This window comes from Psammomys obesus, unplaced genomic scaffold (assembly GCF_907164565.1).
Source record: "Psammomys obesus unplaced genomic scaffold, mPsaObe1.curated_primary_1811, whole genome shotgun sequence".
Lineage (NCBI taxonomy): Eukaryota > Metazoa > Chordata > Mammalia > Rodentia > Muridae > Psammomys > Psammomys obesus.
The window spans coordinates 565,161-586,820 of NW_026590142.1; the positions used below are offsets into that span (position 1 = coordinate 565,161).

The following is a 21,660-nucleotide window of genomic DNA, read 5'->3' on the forward strand; positions in this document are numbered from 1 at the left end:
AACTGTGCTTGGAGCTTCTCTTGAGGAAAGGGACATGTCAGAAGAGGGAGAGGACCACCCAGCAGTAGGCCCACTGGATTAGTCTTCTTTCTGGGCTCATGAAGAAGAAACTCAACACAAATGGGCCGAGTATTCAACAGGTGTTGTTCAAAAGTCAATTAAGGCCACCTTCTTCAGGGTCCTGGGAAAAAACAGGCACTTTTTCCATGGCCAGCAAGCCAACTGTTCAGAGAGACCAGTCTCTCATCATTGTAGTTGGAGCATGGGGCTTCAAGATGCTTTGTGGATTCTTCTCCACCAGAGGACATCTCACTTCCTCTGTCAGAAGCAGATCCTCTCCCTTCATGGAGTCCAGGTATTGCATCTGTTTCCTCACCAGCAATTCAAGCTGTCAAGGTTTTTCACATTTCTGGTTGAAACAGTTCTCTGGAGGGTAGCAGCCAGCCCATGATCATCTGAAAAAATCTCCTTGTCATATCCCAAGATTACCACATAGAAATTGTTTGTAATGAGGGCTGTGTTCTTCTCTAGGATATAGGAATTGACCCCCCATTACTCTGCCTACATGCTCCACATCTTCCCACATGAAATGAACTATGATCTGGCACATGTGTTTTCCAGTCCGGCCTTCTTGCTTCATTCCAAATAGACACATCCAGAGATGAAGCAGGATTATAAGAAACCAGTTGAATGTATCAGGCATCTGAACCTCAGAAAAAAATTCTCAAAATCAATTTTCTCCATACCAGACATGTGCATGCTTAAGGCTGCAATCTTAATCTTCCATTTGCTGGATTTCAAAGGTCCAGTGAATCCCTTTATGAAGAGACCAACCTTCTCCTCAACGGGCTTCTGGAAATCTTGAAGAATAGGAAGCTTCTTACTTGTGGTGTGGAATTTCTACTCTGCAGAACATCCATTCCAACAATTTGTTGTGATCCTGCACAGATTCAAGACTAATTCAGCTGGGATCACTGGGATATGCTGGACTAAGTCCTGCCCCACTATCTTGGGTAGGAGACTCTGATATCAGTTGGCTGCATGTTTGATCCCACTGGGAGATGATAGTGTGCTTCCTTTTTTTCTTCATCTGGGTCTTTTCACACCATTATTGGAGTCCTTCCTCCTGGCAGCACATGGTTTCCTCTCTAGACTAACCCATGGTGGCATCCTCCTGCTTCCTCTCTTTCCATCCTTCTTATCTCTTAGATTAATTGATTCTTTGTGTATTGCTCTTTCAATTTTATTGATTTTCTTTTCTTTGGTTTTTGTTATTTAGTCACATTTACTAGATTTGGCTTGGGTTATTTTTGTTTTCAAATTCTTGAGTTTCATCATCAAGTCATTTATTTGTGCTCTCTGACTTTATAATGTAGGCATTATTTCCCTCAGAGGCCCGCCTTTAATGTGCATCAAGATTTTTGTGTTTTTTAAAATTTTCACTTAATTCCAGAAATTATTTTTTTTTCTTTCTGATTTTTTCTTTGCCCCATTCATCATTCAGTAACAGGTTACTAAATCACATGACTCTGTGCAGTTTCGTATTTGTCTGCTGTGATTTTAAAGTTTTGTTGCACTCTGGTGAGCTAAAAGCTTCATATTTGGAATGATATACTATTTAGAGATATTGGAGCCTTTAGGAGGCAAGACTTACTAGCAGGATCACAAGTTACAGTTATATTGTAACAAAATGCCTAACATAAAGGAAGAAAGAATTTACTCTCACTTGTTATTGCAGAAATTCATTGTTCTCAGTTCAGTTGATTCTGGGCTCATAGTGAGGCAGAACTTGATGGGCAATAACAAGCAGATGAGTGAGGAAAGACTCTAAGACAAGGAAGCACCCAGTATCCTCCTCCAGTGATCTAATTGTATAGTAGCTGCACCTCCTTAAGTCTCAAGCACCTCCCAACATAGCATGACCATTTTGATGTTCAGGACACAATCTTGTTTGGGAACTTCCACATATAAACCCTAATACTAAGAATGTCCTTGAAGAATACAGGAGGATTGCAGGACCTTCTTTTTTCTCCCTTGCAGGCCTTGGGGTGATTTGTTTTATTCTTTTACATACTTGTACCATGATGTGCTGTTTTGTATGAGCTTAAAAGGAACAGAGCAAAGATTATGAACAGCAACCTCAAAAGTGTAAAGCAAAATATAATTTTCTTTTATTTTTTAGATGATCATTTTTTATTTTAATTTTCATTAATTACACTTTATTCACTATGTATCCCCCGGAAATCCCTCCCCATTCCTTCTCAGGCCTACCCTCCCTCTCCCTTCTCCACGCATGCCCCTCCCCCAGTCCACTGATAGGGGAGGTCTTCCTTTCTTCTGATACTAGTCTATCAGGTCTCATCAGGAGTAGTTGCATTGTCTTCCTCTGTGGCCTGGTAAGGCTGTTCCCCTCTAAGATGGAGGTGATCAAAGAGCAGGACAATCAGTTCATGTCAGAGACAGTCCCTGTTCCCATTATTATGGAACCCACTTGGACAATGAACTGTCCTGGGCTATGTCTGTGCAGGGGTTCTAGGTTTTCTTTTTATAGCTTGGTTATCTAAGGCATTCTATTGTAACAATGAAAGCTGAACAGCTCATTGACAAATTGGTATTTAAATAATACTGTAAACTTTCATTGATAGACTTGTTCTACTGATTACATTGGCCTTCAATGTTTCTACTCCATATAATCAAGTGATAAAGACTTTCATTTGGTGGAACAGCCAGAAATGTTAGGTATGAACATCTTTAAAAATAATTTGAGGTAAGGACAGGTGTTTATTGTTGCTGAACGAAATTCTACATCAGCTAGTAATTGCAAATGCAGTCATGGCTTTGTTTAGTATGTGAAGAGTTTGTAGACTTGAGTTATGTCAATTATGTTAACCAGGAGTCAAAATTCACACTTCCATTTAAATAATATTCTATGAGAAAATGTTTGTAGTTACTTGAATAAAATATACAGTAAAATATGTAAGCTAGACATTATATTTGTGCATATAGGCATTTAATAGACCTCTGCTTATAGTTATTTACTAAAGTCACAGAGTTATCAAGAATGTTTATTCATACCTCAACCTCAAACTAAACCAAAGTAAATCAAAGACTTAAACAAAGACATTTTCATTTCATCACAAGCAAAGTGCTACTGGCATGTCTTAAGTAAAGAAAGCTAATCTGACTCTACCCACGCAGCAGGGTGTCAAAGTAGATACTGAGACTCATAGCCAAACTTTGGGCAGAATGCATGAAATTTTATGAAAGAAGAGAGAGATAGATAGAAAGACGTGGAAGTCACAGGTGCTCCAAAAAAAGACCAACAGAGCCAAAAAACCTGAGCCATTAGGGCCCTGAAGAAAATGATACCACAACCAAGGACAGCAGAGAGGACCTAAAACTCTGCCTCAAATGTAGCCCATAGACCCAATCTCCAAGTGGGGTGTCTAGTAAGGGGAGGAGGGACTTTCTCTGGCACAAACTCAATGGCGGGTTTTCTGTTTTCTGATTACCTCTCCCGGAGGGTTGCAGCCTTGCCAACCACAGAGGAAGACAATGCAACCAGTCCTGATGATACCTGATAGGCTAGAGTCAGATATAAGGGGAGGAGGACCTCTCCTATGAGTGGACTAGGGGAGGGGCATAGGAGGAGAAGAAGGAGGGAGGATGAGATTGGGAGGAAAGGAGGGAAGGTGCCAGAGCTGGGATACAAACTGAATAAATTGTAATAAATGATGATGATGATGATGATGATGATGATGATTGATGATTGATGATGATGATAATGAAGAAAAAAAGGAAGTTAATCAGACTCTACACATCAGGGTAATCAAGCAAATGCTGAGACTCAGCCAAACTTTGGGCAGAGTGCAGGGAATCTTATGAAAGAAGGAGGAGATAGAAAGACCTGGATGAGACAGGAGCTCCACAAGCAGAGCAACAGAAGCAAAAACATCTGGGCACAGGGATCTTTTTCTGAGATTGATAATACAACTAAGGACAATGCATGGAGCTAACCTAGAACTCCTATGTACAGATGTAGCCCATGGTAGCTCAGTAGCTCAGTGTCCAAGTGGGTTCCCTAGTAAGGGGAACAGGGGCTGCCTCTGACAAGAACTCAGTGGCTAGCTCTTTGAACAACTTCCCTTGCAGGGGGGCAGCCTTACTAGGCCACAGAGGAAGACAATGCAACCAGTCCTGATGAGACCTGATAGACTAGGGTCAGATGAAAGGGAAGGAGTACTTCCCATATAGAGGACTTGAGGAGGAGCATGGCAGGAGAAGAAGGAAAGAGGGTGGGTTGGGAGTTAATGAGGGAGGGGGCTACAGCTGTGATACAAAGTGAATAAATTGTAATAAATAAATGGAAAAAGAAAGCTCATCCATTGTAATCATTGCATACTCATGAAATTAATGAGTAAATTATATCCAATTGAATCCTCTCCTCTACAACAAATACTTGTTCTTACACAAAATAAAATATTTCTAATGATATTTGTGCATTCCCCATCAGTTTATGTAAGCATTATCACACATAAGTACTATCTTTAAATGAATTTAAACATAAAGTTTCATCCATTCCTTTGTCATATTATTTTTTCCTTACTGAAGACTGTAAATACTCTCTCTGTTTTCTCTTCTATCAAAATCAGGGTATTTTGTCCAAGTTAAATTTCTTGTAACATTTGGAGTTAAGTTTTATAAAACATAAGAGATAAGGAACAATGTGTATTCTTTAAATGGTGAACAGCATGAAAGAGAATCATCAGAAAATAGTGGTGAATCGAACAGGGTAGAAAATTGTGGAGCACAGCGTATAGCTAGCCCAACCACCTTTCTCTTCATGTTTTTGCTACAGTTTCTGTAGTGAAAGCGAAATAAATAATTCATTTTTCTACTCTACCCTCTACTCTGTATTTCTAATCTCTTGGTTTTAATCTACAAAGCATATCAGATAACCAGACTTCTCCAAACAGCATCTTGAGCTATTTGGGTCCAAAATGATTTTTTTTTCTTCTAAAATTCATATGGAAGAGACAATATAAGTTTTTCTATAGAGCTGTTCTTGGATCACACAGGTAATATTTGTCTTTACTATAATTATTAATCTTTTAATTATTTAATAAATATTCTTTGGTCCAAAAAGTTGTTATTACAAACTTTGTTTATTTTTTTGTTGGTAAACAATTTTATAGAGGTAATTTCTGTGAATGATCCCCCAATTAAAAGAAATAAATTTTCAAATAGTCATTTTTAAATTATTTGACGCAATAAGTTAATAATATTGCTGATAATGTTTTGTTCAATGGCAATAAAGTATACAGAAAAAAAAACATGAGATAAGCAGGAGGAGGAAGAGGTTAGGTGGTGGCGGCAGAGGTGGAGGCTGCAAGGCAGGGATGGCACAGCATGGAACCCAGCAAGTTGGTGTCTTGAATTGAGGAGACTCTCCCTGAAGACAGCAGGAGTGGTAGAGTAGCTGCCATCTGAAAGAAGAGCCAGAAAACCTGACACGGAATTACCCTCCTTGGGGCCTGTGCACCTGACTTATCAGCTCTGGGGTACTGGAAGATGAAAGAGATTATACAAGGGGCAGGGTCTTGGGGGTATGAGCCTCCAGGACCACTTACTCCAAACCCAGAGGAGAGCCTCTTCTTTGGCTCTTTCTCCCCAAACCCCGATTTAAGTCAGATGATAAGTTTGGGTCAGATCATGGGTCAGGAACCAAGGTACCAACTAGATGCCTCCCTGCCCTTCAGCCCTTTTGATGCCTATGCTAATGAAGAAGAGGAAGAGGAGGAGGAGGAGGAGGCAGAAGTAGCAGCTTGGAAGCTACCTCTAGATGGGGCCAACTGGGGTCCTCACAGCTTCCTTGGCCTCTCCAACACTCTCTTAGAAAAACCTGCTCACAGAGTGGGGGCCACGCCTTGAGAGCCTTCCAGATGCTGTTCTACTCAAAAAGTTCTGGGGGCGCCACTGAAAAAAATCTCGCACACCCCAAGAACCATCTTTTACCCCAGGAAGGGGGTGCAATGACACAGATGCCATCATCCTGCTGTCACTTTGACTCCCCCAGGGGGTTGCCGCCCCCCACTGGGTCTGCTAGGTTCTCTCAAAGCCTAGGATAGGATGAGAGGGTCTCCACCAGTGCCCTCTAGGGAGAAAGTGCCCATGGAGAAAGACAGACTAAGGTGTATGGAAACTTGGTCATGGACACAGTCCCTGAAAAGGTGCATTTCTTCAACAGTTTCTTCTATGATAAACTCTGAACCAAGGGTTATGATGGGGTGAAAAGGTGGACCAAAAATGTGGATGTCTTCAACAAGGAGCTGCTGCTGATCCCCATCCATCTGGAGGTGCACTGGTCGCTTATTACCTACTTTGACTCACAATGGACTCTAAATTGTCACTGCCCTAAGCATATTTTCAAGTATCTGCAGCTAGAGGTGGAAAAAAATACCGACTGGACTTTTAGCAAGTCTGCAAAGGTAACTTCAACATGAATATGGCCAGGCAGAATAATATCAGTGACTGTAGAGCCTTTGTGTTAACACTACTGCAAGCACTTGGCCTTGTCTCAGCCATTCAGCTTCACCCAGGAGGACATGCCCAAACTCCTAAGGCAGATCTACAAGGAACCTGTCACTACAAACTCACTGTGTGAGTCTCATACCCTAGACCTTTAGCCCATTAATGGGCAGGGGAACAAGGTAGACCCTTCCAAAGAAACTCCAATTCCTATGTCTCCCACCCAATTCCCTTTGGATTTTCATATTTAAAGGTCTGGTTTCTGTATTTTGTTTTCTTTGAGAAAATGTTGGTTTCTGATGGGAAGGGAATGGCCACATAAAAGTCCTTTTTTCCCTCTCTAGGAGAATGTTGCCTTGTGGCCTAGGTGGAGCAGCCATTCCTCCTTCCATGTTCAGTGGGCAGGAAAACTGGGGGTGGTGGGCAGGCAAATAGATTTCTGCTTGCCAGATCTTCAAACATATATATGCCACAATCCTGCTTTGGTCAATAAAGGATCCTTTGAATATATATTAAAAAAATGAGATAGTCAAAGAACCTACATCAGTCTATGGACTGGAACTGCCTAAAGAAATGACCCAGTGTTTGAATAATGTTCCCTTTTACTCTAATTCAAGTTACTCACGCAAAAGCCCTCAAAATTGAGACCTATGCCACATGGCAGAGTTGATCAGTTTGAGCAGGAAACTGGCCAGCTCAGTAGATGAACAAGTGAATACCCTGCTAACGAAGGGAAGGGCTTGCTACATGCCAACAGCTGTGTGGTGCACATAAAGATCATTTTTTCCTGATGAGAAATCCAAAAGCTCTACTTGGGACTGCTGTTTTGCCACTTGGAAGCCTGTAACAGCTATGGAAGCAACCAATGCTAAGTGACTCCCCAGGTTACCACATTCTATCTTTTAGAGGTAACTGCCTTAATAGGAATGAGCCATAGTATTTTGGATATTTCCCCCAAAAGTTTCTAATGATAACACTAACTGTAACTCGAGGTTTATTTAGCCACTTGCATTAATATAATATAGTTAAGACTGATATAAGAAATGAATGCAAGTCAGCATAAAAATCCAGTATACTTAGAAGTAAGCATACTAAAAACCTTACACAATAAATAAAAGATAACTGAATACAGAATCCTGTTGTATAACAGGTCAGTATTATCCAGCAGTTACAATACACCAAATAGCTCACGATGTGTAAGGTCAACATCATGAGCTGTCAGCTCTGACAGAATTTCTCTGGCCTTCTTCATAACCTGAAGTTATAAACACTAGAAGCAAAGATATGTCTGGGTAGATATCAACACCCACTGCCCTTTGTATAGTACTGCATTCATTCCTTCACCTTCTGAAATATTGAGGTCAGCGTTAATCTACTACCCCCATTGCAATTTTTAATATTTAATGAAATGAAAAATAGGAAAAACTTTACAATATTTAACTGATAAAAATAAATTCAAATATTCTCACCAATATTCATATATAATTAACACATATCAATTATATGTAAGTGGTGTGTATATGTTTTGATGTATGTGTGTTATTGAGTCAAGCTAAATAACATATCCAACATCTCACATAGTTCCTGTTATGTGTTTTTAATTGTGGTGAGAATATTTAAAATCTAATAAGTGAACTTCAATTGTACTTTCTAGGTGGTATATTATCTTTCTAGAGTCTGTTGATCTTATAACTGAAACTTCACACTAATCAAACATCATCTTCTCATCTTCCATTACCATCAAGTCATTAGTAACTGCTTGTTCTCAACTATAGTTTGACCTGAGTAAATTCCAAATATAATTGAGATCCTGCAGTATTTACCTCTGTCTTTTTTCTCTTACTTTGAAGGTCCTCTAGAATCTTTTATGTGCTCACAAATGCCAAGATTATCTTTGCAGTTTTGACATTATCTTAATTTACTTATTAGTAAAGGGATACACATTCTGCCCCTAGTCTTCAGATTATTGGAAGAGTTTACATGGAGTTACCATCTGTGTTTGGTTGAGGTGGTTGTTTTATTTTTAGTGTTATGACTGGAAGAATTCAACAGTGAAACCATCTGGACCTGACACTTTTCTTGTTGACAGGCAATTTATTTGATTCAGTAATCTTGTAAAGGATCTGTAGAGATTTAGCCTTCCTTCACGGTTTAATGTTGTCTGGCATTCCTTATAAGTCATTGTACAATAACTAGGAAAAAATTAAAAGTATAATGAATGCCCTTAAGTGGGCATTTCTTTTTTTAATTTATTTTTATAATTTATTCACTTTACATCCTTTTTGTAACTCCCTCCCTTGTCTGCTTCTGGTCTCTCTCTCCCTTCCTCTTCCCCCATTCCTCTTCCTTATTCCTCAGAAAGGGGAAGCATTCCTCCCATATCATCTGAAGCCGACCTATCAAGTTTCATCAGGACTGTCTGTATCCTCTTCTTCTGTGGCTTGGCTAGGCCTCCCTTCCAGGGGGCAGTGATCAAAATGCTGGTAACTGAGCCCATGTCAATACAGCACCTACTTCCCTTACTAGAAAAAACACATGAAGACTGAGCAGCCTGTTGGCCAGCCATCTCTGAGCAGGGGGTCTGTGTCCTCTCCATGCAGGGTCCTTGGTTGGTGCTTCAGTCTCTGCAGGCTCCCCTTGCATCCAGATTTGTTGGCTTTGTTGGTCTCCTTGTGGAACTCTTGTTTCTTGTGAGTTCATACATCCCCCCACTTTTTCATAGATTCCCAGTCCTATGCAAAAAGTTTGGCTGTGAGTCTTAGTATCTGCTCTGATTTCTTGTTGGGTGGAGTCTTTCAGAGGACAAGTATGTTAGCTTCCTGTCCTGTTCCTTGAAACAAAAGTGGCTTTACTGTAGAAATATTAGATTAGCACTGATTCATTATCTGCATTCTGAGATAAGGACAAACTATTTTTCTAGAAGAAAACTTGTTTTATTGCCTGCATGCTCAACCAATGATTCCTCAAAATGCTCATCACATGAGCACACAATAAGTTAAGCTAATTACACCAATGTTTATTTAGTGAAAATTTTAAATTTCTCTCCCTGGCGTACTTAAATTGGTAAAGAGATCCTATGGATATCACAAATACTGTTGGCCTAACCACCACATGATGAGGCTTCCAGTTCTGTTGACCACATACATTTCTGTGGACCTGAGTGTAACACTATTTACCTTGACAGTCCTCAGGAACTTCATTATTTTTCTGTATGCCACTGTTCACCTTGTTAGTGAGACTCTTTTCCCTGTTAACTCCCTGGTTAATAAGTTTAATCTTCCCTGTTAGCTTCCTGTTGGTAAATTTCAATAAACCTTAATCATGCATGCAGTTTCCTGGTGTTTCCTTCTGTCTCTTGGCAGACTATTCCTGTGCCCTAGAGGAACGAGGTTATAAATGGGACAGATGTACAAATTTTTCATGTAATAGCTCAAAGCATTCTTATGTAATCATTCATAATTATGTTGCATCCATTGCCATGGCTCATCTTTCAATTCTGACTCTTACTCTACTCCCTTTTTCTTAGTACTTTCAAATAAAGGGGTTTTTTTTTAATTTACTCAACAAACTAACTCTTAAGTTTTTAATCCTTTATGTTAATTTTCTAGTCTCCATTTCACTTATTTCTATTTTTTTATGATTTTTTAATTAATTACACTTTATTCATTTTGTATCCCCCCATAAGCCCCTCCCTCCTCCCCTCCCGATCCCACCCTCCCTCCCCTTTCTGCATGCATGTCACTCCCCAAGTCCACTGATAGGGGAGGTTCTCCTCTTCTTTCTGATCTTAGTCTATCAGTTCTCATCAAAAGTGGCTGCATTGTCCTCTACTGTGGCCTGATAAGGCTGCTCCCCCCTCAGGGGGAAGTGATCAACGAGCAGGCCAATCAGATTATGTCAGAGGCAGTTCCTCTTCCCATTACTATGTAACCCACTTGGACACTGAACTGCCATGGGCTACACCTGTGCAGGGGTTCCAGGTCATCTCCACGAATAGTCCTTGGTTGGAGTATGGGTCTCTGGGAAGTTCCCTGTGTTCAAATTATCTTGTTCTGTTGCTCTCCTTGTGGAGTTCCCATCCCCTCCAGCTCTTACTATTTCCCACTTCTTACATAGAATTCCATTCACTCTGCCCATCAGTTGGCCATCAGGCTCAGCATCTGCTTTGATAGTCTGTAGGACAGAGGCTTTCAAAGGCCCTCTGTGGCAGGTTCCGAGAATGTTTCCTGTTTTCTTCTTCTGGCTTTCAGAGGCAGGTTCCGAGGTTGTTTCCTATTTTCTTTTTCTTCTGATGTCCATCCTCTTTGCCTTTCAGGATGGGGATTGAACATTTTAGTTAGGGTCCTCTCTTTTGCTTAGTTTGTTTAGATGTACAGATTTTAGTGGGTTTATTCTATATTGTATGTTTATATGAGTGAGTATATACTGTGTGTGTCTTTTTGCTTCTGGGACAACTCACTCAGGATGATCCTTTCCAGGTCCCACCATTTACCTGCAAATTTCATGATTTCCTTATTTTTCATTGCTGAGTAATACTCCATTGTATAGATGTACCACAGTTTCTGCATCCATTCTTCAGTTGAGGGGCATCTGGGTTGTTTCCAGCTTCTGGCTATTACAAATAAAGCTGCTACAAACATGGTTGAGCAAATGTCCTTTTTGTGTACTTGTGCCTCTTTTGGGTATATGCCTAGGAGTGGTATGGCTGGATCTTGAGGAAGTGCTATTCCTAGTTGTCTGAGTCACTTATTTCTAAACTGACTATTTTTTAACTGAACATGGCTTCTTTTATCACATAATATATCCTGATTACAGTTTTTCTGCCTCTGCTCATCCCAGTCTCTCTCTGCCTCCCTCCCATTCAGATCCACTCCCTTTCTGTCTGTCCTTGGAAAAGAAAACGATTCTAAGAAATAATAATAAAATATAATAAGACCAAACCAAAACTATCACTTTGGAGTTGGGAGAGATAAACCAATAAAAGGAAAACAGACAAAGAAAAGGTACAAGAATCAGAGACTTACACCCAGGAATCCTATAAAAACACTAAACTGGAAAGACCTGGTGTTGACCAGCTCAGGTGCTATGCTTGTTATGTCAGTCTTTATGAGTTCACATGATCTTCACTCAGTTGACTTAGAAGGTCATATTTCCTTGGTGCTCTCCATCATCTCTGGCTCTTTCTCTATCTGTCTCATCTTCCACAGGGTTCATTGAGAGATTTCATGGAGACATCCCATTTAGGGCTAAATGTTCTTCTTTGCCTCTCTGTCTTTGTCTCTTGTTTCTCTGTCTGTCTCTGTCTGATCTGTCTCTGCTTCTCTGTCTCTCTCTGTCTCTCTCTGTCTCTCTCTCTCTCTCTCTCTCTCTCTCTCTCTCTCTCTCTCCCTTTCTCTCTCTCTCCACAATAGCCAGGTTTGGGTCTTTGTATTTCTTCTTATCTAGTGCAAGAGGAAGCTTCTATGATGATGGCTGAAGAATAGTCTGATTATCTTTTTCTACCTTATATTTACAAATTTGGGTTTAGTTTGTCTTTTGATTGGAGAATATTTTTATAAATTTTTCTTTGCAGTAACAGTTTGTAGGTTAGAGCTGGTTCATGCAGCTATGAATGGTACAATTTAGGTATGGAAAACACATGGGACTAGGGGCAGGTGAGATTCTGGATGAATGTATATTTGGACACATCTTATTCTAGAACCACTGGTGAGTAAAGCTAAGATTAAACTATCAAATTGTTCTCTACATTGTAGTTGTTGAATATTGACATTTTAATCAGAGTATAATTGAGTTTGGTTTGCTCTGACTCCCTGAGCAAACTTTACTGGGTTTCACTTAGCATACAGAATGACAACAGAGCTGGACATAGTTGACACTGACTCCTTCAGCATCTCTTGGTGTTTGAGTAATATTCATGATTAGAAACAATCAGGAATTGAGGTGAGTTTATATGACATGGAATTTATTTCTTATCATTGATCCTATTCCAAAGGTATGGCCTTACCTTCTCAATATCTTTCATTCAGCTTTAGAATCCAGTGAGGGTTTAACAACCTCCAATTATGACCTAAAATGTCCCCAAATAACACTTTTTACTCATACTTTTGTTTGTAGATGTCTGCTAAATTATCTTAAGTTAAGGTTAAACTATCATAATATATACCTCTTTTTCAATGTGGAAGACATCACTTTTTTATTTTTCTGGCTTTTACAGTTTCTCTGGAACATATAATCACATATGAAGATTTAGAGATAAGAATCTCAGATGACTGAGAGAACATGTGGCATTCATCCTTTTCAGATCTGGGTTACTTCACTCAATAACTAAAGTTCAATCCATTTACCTGCACAGTTAAATTATTTAACATTTGTTTACAGCTGAAAAATATTCCATTGTATGTATTTACCACATTATTATTATCCATTCATCACTTGAAGAGCATTTAGGTTGTTTTCATTCCTTATCTATTATGAATAGAACAGCAATGACCATGGCTACACACAGTCTGTGGAATATAATGTCAAGTAGTTTTGGCATATGCCAAGTAATGGTATAACTGAGTCATATGGCAAATACATTTTTAGTTTTTTGTTTTTTTTTTAATTCTCCATACTGCATTTCATAATGGCTGGAATAGCTTCCAATTCTACCAGCAGTGAACAATTGTTCTCTTTCCCCAAACCACTCTAGCATTTGCTTCATTTGTTTTATGATCTTTTCCATTCTGACAAGAGTAAGATGAAATATAAGAACTCTTTTTCTTTGCATTTTCCTAGCTGTTAGAAAAAGTAGTATCTTTTATATATTTTAAAGTCAACATTTTTTCAGAACTCTATTCAGGTAGCCAGTATTTTTTTTACAAATGGCACTAAGAATATCTGAAAACCCCATAAGAAATCATACTATATATACTGTATATGTGCATATATGTATACATATAATACATATACATATGCATTTACATATACATGAAACCTAAACTTATAATACATATAAGTCTTTATATAAATACATATATGTATTTTCCTATTATTATTGGTATTATTATTGTTGCTGTTATTATTTACAATTTATCTGCTTTCTATCCAAGTTGTAGCTCTCTCCTTCCTCTTCTCCTAGTCTCACACTCCCTCCCTTTTCACCTCCTATCCCTCTTCCCTAGACCACTGATAGAGGAAGTCCTCCTCCCCTATTCTCTGACCTTAGCCTATCAGGTACCATCAGGACTACCTAGATCCTCTTCCTCTGTAGGCTGGCTAGGTCACTCCACCAGGGAGAAGTGATCAAGGAGCAGGCAACTGAATTCATGTCAGAGGCTATCTATTCTCCCCTTACTAGGGAACCCAGTAAGTAATGGAGACTGAATTGCCTATGGGCTACATCTGAACAGGAGTTCTATGTCCTCTCTATGCATGATATTTGGTTGATGCATTCAGTTCTGCAGTCCCCTGTGGGCCCAGCTTTTTTTTTTTTATGTTTTGGCTTTGTTGATCTCCTTGTGAGGCTCCTGCTTCCTCCAGGTCCTTCTATATCTCCCTTCTTTCATAAAACTTCCTGCACTCTATTCAAAGTTTGGCTGTGAGTCTCTGCATCTACTTCAATACCCTGATGGGGTCTCTTACAGAACATCTGTGGTAGGCTTCAGTCCTGTTCCCTCTCTTATACCACTTCTGAGGTCTATCATGTTTTCTCTTCTGAATGAGAATTTACCATCTTCCCTAGGGTCCTCCTTTTTGATTAGCTTCTTTAGGTCTGTAGATTTTAGTATGTTTATCCTATATTATATGGCTAAAATCCACTTATAAGTAATTATTTACCATGCATGTCTTTCTGCTTCTGGGATCTCTCACTCAGAATGATCTTTTCTAGTTCCATCCATTTGCCGGCAAATGCATTATTTCCTTGTTTTCAATAGCTGAGTAATATTTCATTGTGTAAATGTACCACAATTGCATATATATTTTAAATGAGATTTTCTCAGCTTGGATGACAATGCTCTCTCCAAAGTCCAAGATCATCTAACCAAATCTCCCATACATGGTATAATAAGCCATCTTCTGACCTGTTGGTATGGTTAGTACAATAAGTTTGCAAAATATTTAAAGCTATTTCTACTACCTTTGCTTGCGACTCTGAAGTTGGAAATAACTCACTATTTTTGACACCATCATGCACTTCAGACACAAGCCCAGAGGCCTCAGAGCTCGATATGACCTCACAGCCTTTTCCCTGAGGACTAGCTTACATGATACCATGCAAGTTTCCAATGCAAAGAAGCAACAACAATCCTACTCAACCATGAGGCATAAATTATAACAATGTCTAAGGTTGTGTGATAGTATATACACACCATGGAAGATAACAAACAGTTCTATAATTGGACTTAAGACCCACTTAAGACTATAGAAAGCATGTTTGGTACTGGAAACTTAGCCAATTACTCAGGGCTAATAAAGTCATTAATCTTGGAAAAGAACCTACACCCACTTCACTAGCATCATTCCTAACTACATTTTAAATATTTGTCCTTATACTCACAAATCACCATAGTCCTCACTCCTCATCAAACAAAATTCTCTTTGCAACACAGATATCATTACAGAAAAACCTAATCCCTCAAATGTAAAGTTGTAGAATCCAGTCCCAGTGGGCACATCTACAAAACAACTTTATACCCAAGTCACAAGAATCATGGCAGGAGAGAGGGTGAAAATGTTGTAAGAGCCTGAGGATGATGTAATTCAAGAATGATGAAAATAAGCTTACCAAAGTGGACACAGGCCCAGGAAGTCTTGACCCTACTCAAAGAACTAGAGGCAACTATTGTAAACTGAGAATGGAGTAAATAATCTTCTGTGTTGGGAGCTGCTGTTCTAACAGCTGCTTTGATATTTAAATCTCAGTGGAAAGACTGGTTTTACCAGGCCTCCACTAAAGTCAGGGAAGAATTTCCAAGTCCATCTCCTTTGTTTGTGACATCAGGTGGGAGAGCTTGTCAAAATCACATCTCTTGTTTCACATCCTCGTAAATTTAACCCACTGTTCCGAGCTGTTTTTACTCTGGTTTAAAAGCACTCTGATATAAAGCCAGGGGCTGGTCCAATCTACTCTCCACTAGAGCCTCTTGGGAAAGTCCCATGTGTTGTGTGTTAGTTTATTTATTTTAATCCTCACTCCAGACTCAAGAACCAATCGACTCTGCTGGTGGGCCCCAGCACTTCCCTGGGGTAGAATACACCAATTTGTTATTAAAACCAAATGATCAGCCTAGAAAATGTACATGCAATTAACATTGTACAGACTGAGACAGTTGTACTTACATATTAAGGAATATATGTATCATATATTGAAAGAATAAAGCCCTAGCATAATGCTGGCAACACTATTTTGCAAGACTGGAGCAGTGCAGGGTCAGAGGCAAGGCGGGACAGATGCCCAACAGCAGGATATCTGCGGTTGGGCGCCTGAAACATCCGTCTTCCCGCCTTCTCTGTTCCGGCTACGTGACTCAGTTCACGTCCGTCTTCCCGCCTTCTCTGTTTCGAATATGTGACCTAACTATGGCTTTGTTCAAACCGCCCAATCAGATCCCTGTAACTATGCTTCTCGCTTCTGTAACCGTGCTTCTTACTCCCGAGCCCTATAAAAACCTGTCACCCCAACCGAGAGGCGCGCAAGTCCTCTGAGAGACTTTGTCGCCCCGGGTACCCATGTATCGAAATAAACCTCTTGAGGCTTGCATCCGAAGGCTGGTTTCGCTGTTCCTTGGGAAGCGGAGTCTCCCCGTCTAGAGAGGCTCGACCGGGAGTCTTTCATTTGGAGGTCCCACCGAGATCCGAGACCCCCGCCCAGGGACCACCGACCCATCATCGGGAGGTAAGCTGGCCAGCAGAGTGTCTCTTGTCTTCGTTCCGTCACGTGTTTGTTGCCTGTTCTATCTCTTACAATTTGTACGATTCAGCTGAGTCGCTCCGTATCAGGGCGGAAGCCAGAAGGAGCCGACGAGCTCGGACTTCCCTTCCGCACCTCTGGGAGACATCTCAGAGGGTCTGACTGGGGGCCAATCTTTGGCTTCCACTTGTTTCGGGGGTTCGAGTCCCCTGGGGGCCACACGGGGTTCGAGTCCCCTGAGGGCCGCAAGCACGAGCCGACCTGGACTTTTTGGGGCTATGCCCCTGTCTGAGGGCTACGTGTCTCTTCTGGGAGATGAGGGATCCAGACCCTCTTCACAGTCTCTATCTGAAGTTTTGTTTTCGGTTTGGCGCCAGAATCGTGTCGCGCGCTGTGTTTGTGTCATTGTCTGTCTATTGTTCATCGGTTTTGTGTCTGGTGTTAGTCTCTCTGAAACCATGAGAGACGTCCCCCAACTTCATCAGTATCTAGAGGTGGTCTAGAACCACCCACCACTCAGGCTTCTGTGGCAGACGAGCCAGAGCGGGAATCTGAAGGTCTGTTTTTACAGTACCTTACCCAGAAAGGGACTTGGGCCTGGGTACTCGCCCTGGAGGAATTTCTGTAAGGCCTCACAAAACTTGTGTGCCTATGTGTTCATTAGATCTATGAACGCATATGTATAGTGTATCACGTGGTATGTAAAGTGCCTCGCCGCCATCTTGACTTTGCCATGTGGGTTGTGGTGTGACCTCCATCTTGGTGTGGGTTAAAAAAAAAAAAAAGAAAACCTTGGTCAAATAATTCTCATTTCCTTCTAGGTTAAAAGGATGAGTTGTTTTGGATTGATATTGGTTTTAAAAATTACATTGTTTACATTGGTAAATGCTGGTTTTAAAATCTGGTTTTAACTTTTAAAGATTATGGTTATAACTTGTGACTTCTCTCCTACAAAAGGGGTACTTTATTTTGATATTGCAAAAACGGGTTTTAAAAAATTGTTTAAATGTTTAAGGCTATAAAATATTTAAAGTTTATCAGGCATTTGAGTATGACAATGATCTTGGGTAATCTGACAAAATTTAAAAGTTTCTCGATCCTTTGGGGAAGAATAAAAATACCTTGATATTTATTTTATCAATTTTATTAAATAAAACCCAGCCGTATGGTTTGTGCTAATTGAACAAAATTTCAGTTTTTAGAATGTATCTTATGGAGAGCTGTTTGTTTGTTAAGCTGTTTTGTTTATGGAAAAACATGTTACAACCCTTCAAAAAAAAAAGGAAGTTTCAACAAGTTCCTTAAAGCTTGTTCTAAGTTCCTTAGAGTTTATGTGACCTTGGACCATCATGTCTGCTACAGGGAAGTAATTTTAGAGAAAAAAAATTGGCAGTTTCAGAACTCCTCTTTGTAGTAATGAAACTTGTTTTTGCTTTGCGTATAAAAAGCAAATTGTGGACGCTGGGCTCCAGCAGGATCATGTTAGGATGGAAAGGATTTTGATGAGAGTTTGTATGTTGTCTAAAAAGCAAGAGAGAGAGAGCAAAAAAAGTAAGAATGTCTGGTTAAGCCAGAAAAAGGAAGCTAGGAACCTGAAGGTATATAGGATGTTGCAAAAGGTTAGTGGATGTATTATAAAAAGCCAGAGAGTTAATATGATTTGAGAAAAAAAAACTGTATTTAAATATGTTATAGTTCATTTAAAAGGCTGGTGATTCCTCATTACAAAATGTTTTCTTATGCTCTTTTAGGGGGAAAAAATTCTGGCTGATAGGTTTGGTATGGCTAGAATAATTCATACAGTTTAAAATTGTTCTGTACTGTAATGTTATGCAGTTGGTTCTAAAACTTATTTAATCACTAAGTTAAAAATGTTGGTTGTGGGGGATTGTAAATGCTCCACAATGTTTGCCGTATCATCATCAGCACCTAATGGCTATGTTTGGTATTGTCAGTCGCAGCCTGTGGTAGCCTAACACGTGGCTAGCCGCCATGATCTTCAGGGATAGAGAGCACGTGAAGCTGTATTTTTGCTGCCATATCTGTTTAGGGCTTCCAGCTGAGTTCAGTTACACGTGGTCAGCCGCCATGCTAGTCCAGAGAGAAAGAGGGTGGAGCCATGAGTTTGTGATCATTTTTGTTCAGGTATCTCAGTTATGTTCAGTCATCTGATTAGTGCTAAATGCAAAGCTTTTTACTGTTCAATTTTAATGCAAGTGGTAGGAGCAGCAAGATTTGCTAGGCTCTCTATGAACTGTATCTGATTAAAAGATTTGCTTTGATTTTAGTTCAGAAAGAGCAGATTTAAAGTTATACTAACAACTGCAGTTGGTTATACCTAGTGTCTTTGTTTAGTTTTCTTTTACACAGTTTAGAACAGATAATAAAGATAGACAAGAAATAACTCAGATATGCTGGCCCTCAAGCTTGTCAGAGATCTGATGAATATGGCATTTTAACTGTGTGAGCTTATTGTGACAGAAAGTCCCGAAATCCTGGCAGTAGCTCCCCCAAGGTCTCCAAGAAGATTTGGGCACAACGACAGATGACTGCGACTCTGGATTGTGGTATGCTAACCACTGGGCAATATTGCCTCAACTGGCCCACCGCTAGGGCCCAGCCTAAGCTGTGGACAAAGCCAGGGACATCTGAAGAGCCATTGTCTCACATTGTGAGAGGCAAGGTGAGGTCAATCTCTTCTGTTCCTCTTTCCACAGAAGCAGTAAAAGCAGTCTCTCACCTTCTGTGCCTGGCTGGACAGCCTCTGTTCAGGATGCCGTGAGAGACAGGAGTGAGGGACACTGCCTAGGTGATGGACTAAGTAGTCACCTGTGTCATTTTGATTGACACATAGATTGGTATATTTATTTAGCTTATAATTTATCCTTCTCAGGTCTCTGAACACCTTGATGGCTATGCTAAGCTTACGGTAGCTTTGCAGCTAGAGAGAAGACAATTAGATCCACTGTTAGTTCATTAGCTAGAACTACTAGGTACTAGATCTCTTATTTAGAAAGAAAAACAGGTTTGCCTTGCTCACAGAATTCATGTTAGTTATCTGTGTCTTAAGATATATAGCTAGATTAAAAAAAATACGGAGCCTATGTAGAGTCTGAGGATATAGGAGTTTAGATTGTGAAAATCTAGAGTGTTGTTATTTAGTCTGAGAAAATGTTTCAGGGTTGATAAATGCAAAAAAATTGGAGTGTCTAAGTTAATGTTTTAAGATATATAATTATAAGTTATAATAATATAAAAATAATTTAAAGCATGTTAAAAATGAGAGATACTTTAGATCTCTCCCCCCTCTTTGCTACTGTTGTGCTTATGTTATGAGATTTCAGAAGTTCAGAGTTTTGGCATTAATCAATAGAGTTCTGATAAGTTGATGGAGCACTGACTGCTTATTATTCAGTCACCAGGTTGAGATTTTAATTTCCTTTGGTTGGCTTCTGGAGATAGACTTAAAGGTACTTCTCATCATGTTAAAAACATCTGTTTAATGTGTATATCTGACCCAAAAGTAATAGCTTTTAGTATGGTATTCTTAATATCTGCCATTTCTGGGGTAGATTTTGACACAGGAATATCTTAAACCTATTCCTTCTAGTTACTTTATAAAAAAAATATCAAGCATCCAGGGTTTAGCACTAAAGCCAGTAATGTATTTCTGCCTAACTTTCCAGTATGAACATAGAGATGGGGACTAAAAGATGCTGAGTGTATAAAAAAAAATGGCCAAGCTTCATTCGTGGCTAATTACCAACAGCTATGCCCACAAAAAAAAAAAAAAAAAAAAAGAAAATGTTACCGTGGACACACTTAAGTTGTGTATAAAGAATTATAAAACAAACAGCTGATACTTATTCAGTGGGATGCAGTTTTACCTGTTACTCTCAAAATGTTCAATTTGCTGATATGTTACTTTTCTGAGTATTTAAAATTATGTATTTCCTTTTGTGTACTAAAAAATTTTCATATAAGTTTCAGGATTTGACCTGGACCTGGCATAGCTCAAAAGGATCACAGATGAGATTTTCCCTGATCTTTCCAATTTAATAGATAAATTTTAACTTCTGTCTCCAGTCTAAATTTGTCTCAGCAGATTTTCACCTGTTTAACTCTGTTCTGGGATCAGCTGTGGACTGCAAGCTGAGATCTGGACTTCCTGGAAACTGACCTGATTGCTCCCTGCCTCTTCGGGTGGATCAACTAACCAGATGCTTGGGACTGCCCTATTGCCCAGCCTTTGACTGGCATTTCAGCCTCCCTAGCTCCTGATGCCTACGGTCCAACGGTCAGCATCGAAGAAGCTCCAGAAGATGGATCTTCACCCAAATCCCCCCTAGCAGGCTGAAATGCTAAGTCAAAAGTGGCTCCCTGGCATTAGCTATTATCTTAAGCATCTGTTTAGCTGAAATAAAAACTAATATTACAGCAACTGGGCTAAAGGCCTAGAGAGACCCTAAAAAAAAAAATAATAATAATAACCCCCCTTTCTCTAGGGACCCCTCTAGACTCACTGCTTTAATCAAGTCCATTTTAGTACTGGGTGGTCCTCCTCCCACTGGCCCTATACCGGGCCCGGAACACCCCGGGCCCCCATGGACTCACTCCTTTCGAGATCCTGTATGGAGCCCCACCACCAGTCGTTAATTTCTTTGATCCCTATATAGCCTCCTTTGCTGACAGCCCCTCTCTAAAAGCTCATTTGCAGGCACTGCAGATTGTCCAGAAAAAAGTCTGAAAACCCATCGCTGCTGCATACCAGGAACAGCTAAACCGACCGGTGGTGCCGCATCCGTTCCAGATCAGAGACACAATTTGGGTCCGCCGACCTCAAACCAAGAACGTAGAACCCCGCTGGAAAGGACCATATACTGTGTTGCTGACAACCCCGACGGCGCTCAAGGTCGACGGTATCGCAGCATGGGTACACGCCTCCCATGCCAAGGCGGCTCATCGCGACGCAAAGCAAGATCAGACTCCAGCCTCCTCATGGAAACTCCATCGCACCCAAAATCCACTAAAGATAAGACTGGCTCGGGGGGGGGGGGCCCTAATAGGTTTATAAGTAGTCTTGCAGAACAAAAAGGGGCTAGATATCCTCCTCTTACAAAAAGGAGGATTATGTGCAGCTTTAAAGGATAAATGTTGCTTTTATGCTGACCATACTGGATTGGTAAGGGATAATATGGCTAAACTCAGAGAAAGACTCAGACAGAGACAGCAATTCTTTG

At 40.1% G+C, this 21,660-nt stretch overlaps 2 pseudogenes; one reads left to right on the plus strand and one right to left on the minus strand.

The window, feature by feature from the left end:
- Positions 1-226: 226 nt before the first annotated feature.
- LOC129676273 (ubiquinol-cytochrome-c reductase complex assembly factor 1-like) lies at positions 227-1,090 on the minus strand (annotated as a pseudogene).
- Positions 1,091-5,571: 4,481 nt separating this feature from the next.
- LOC129676274 (sentrin-specific protease 3-like) lies at positions 5,572-6,664 on the plus strand (annotated as a pseudogene).
- The last annotated feature ends 14,996 nt before the right edge of the window (positions 6,665-21,660 follow it).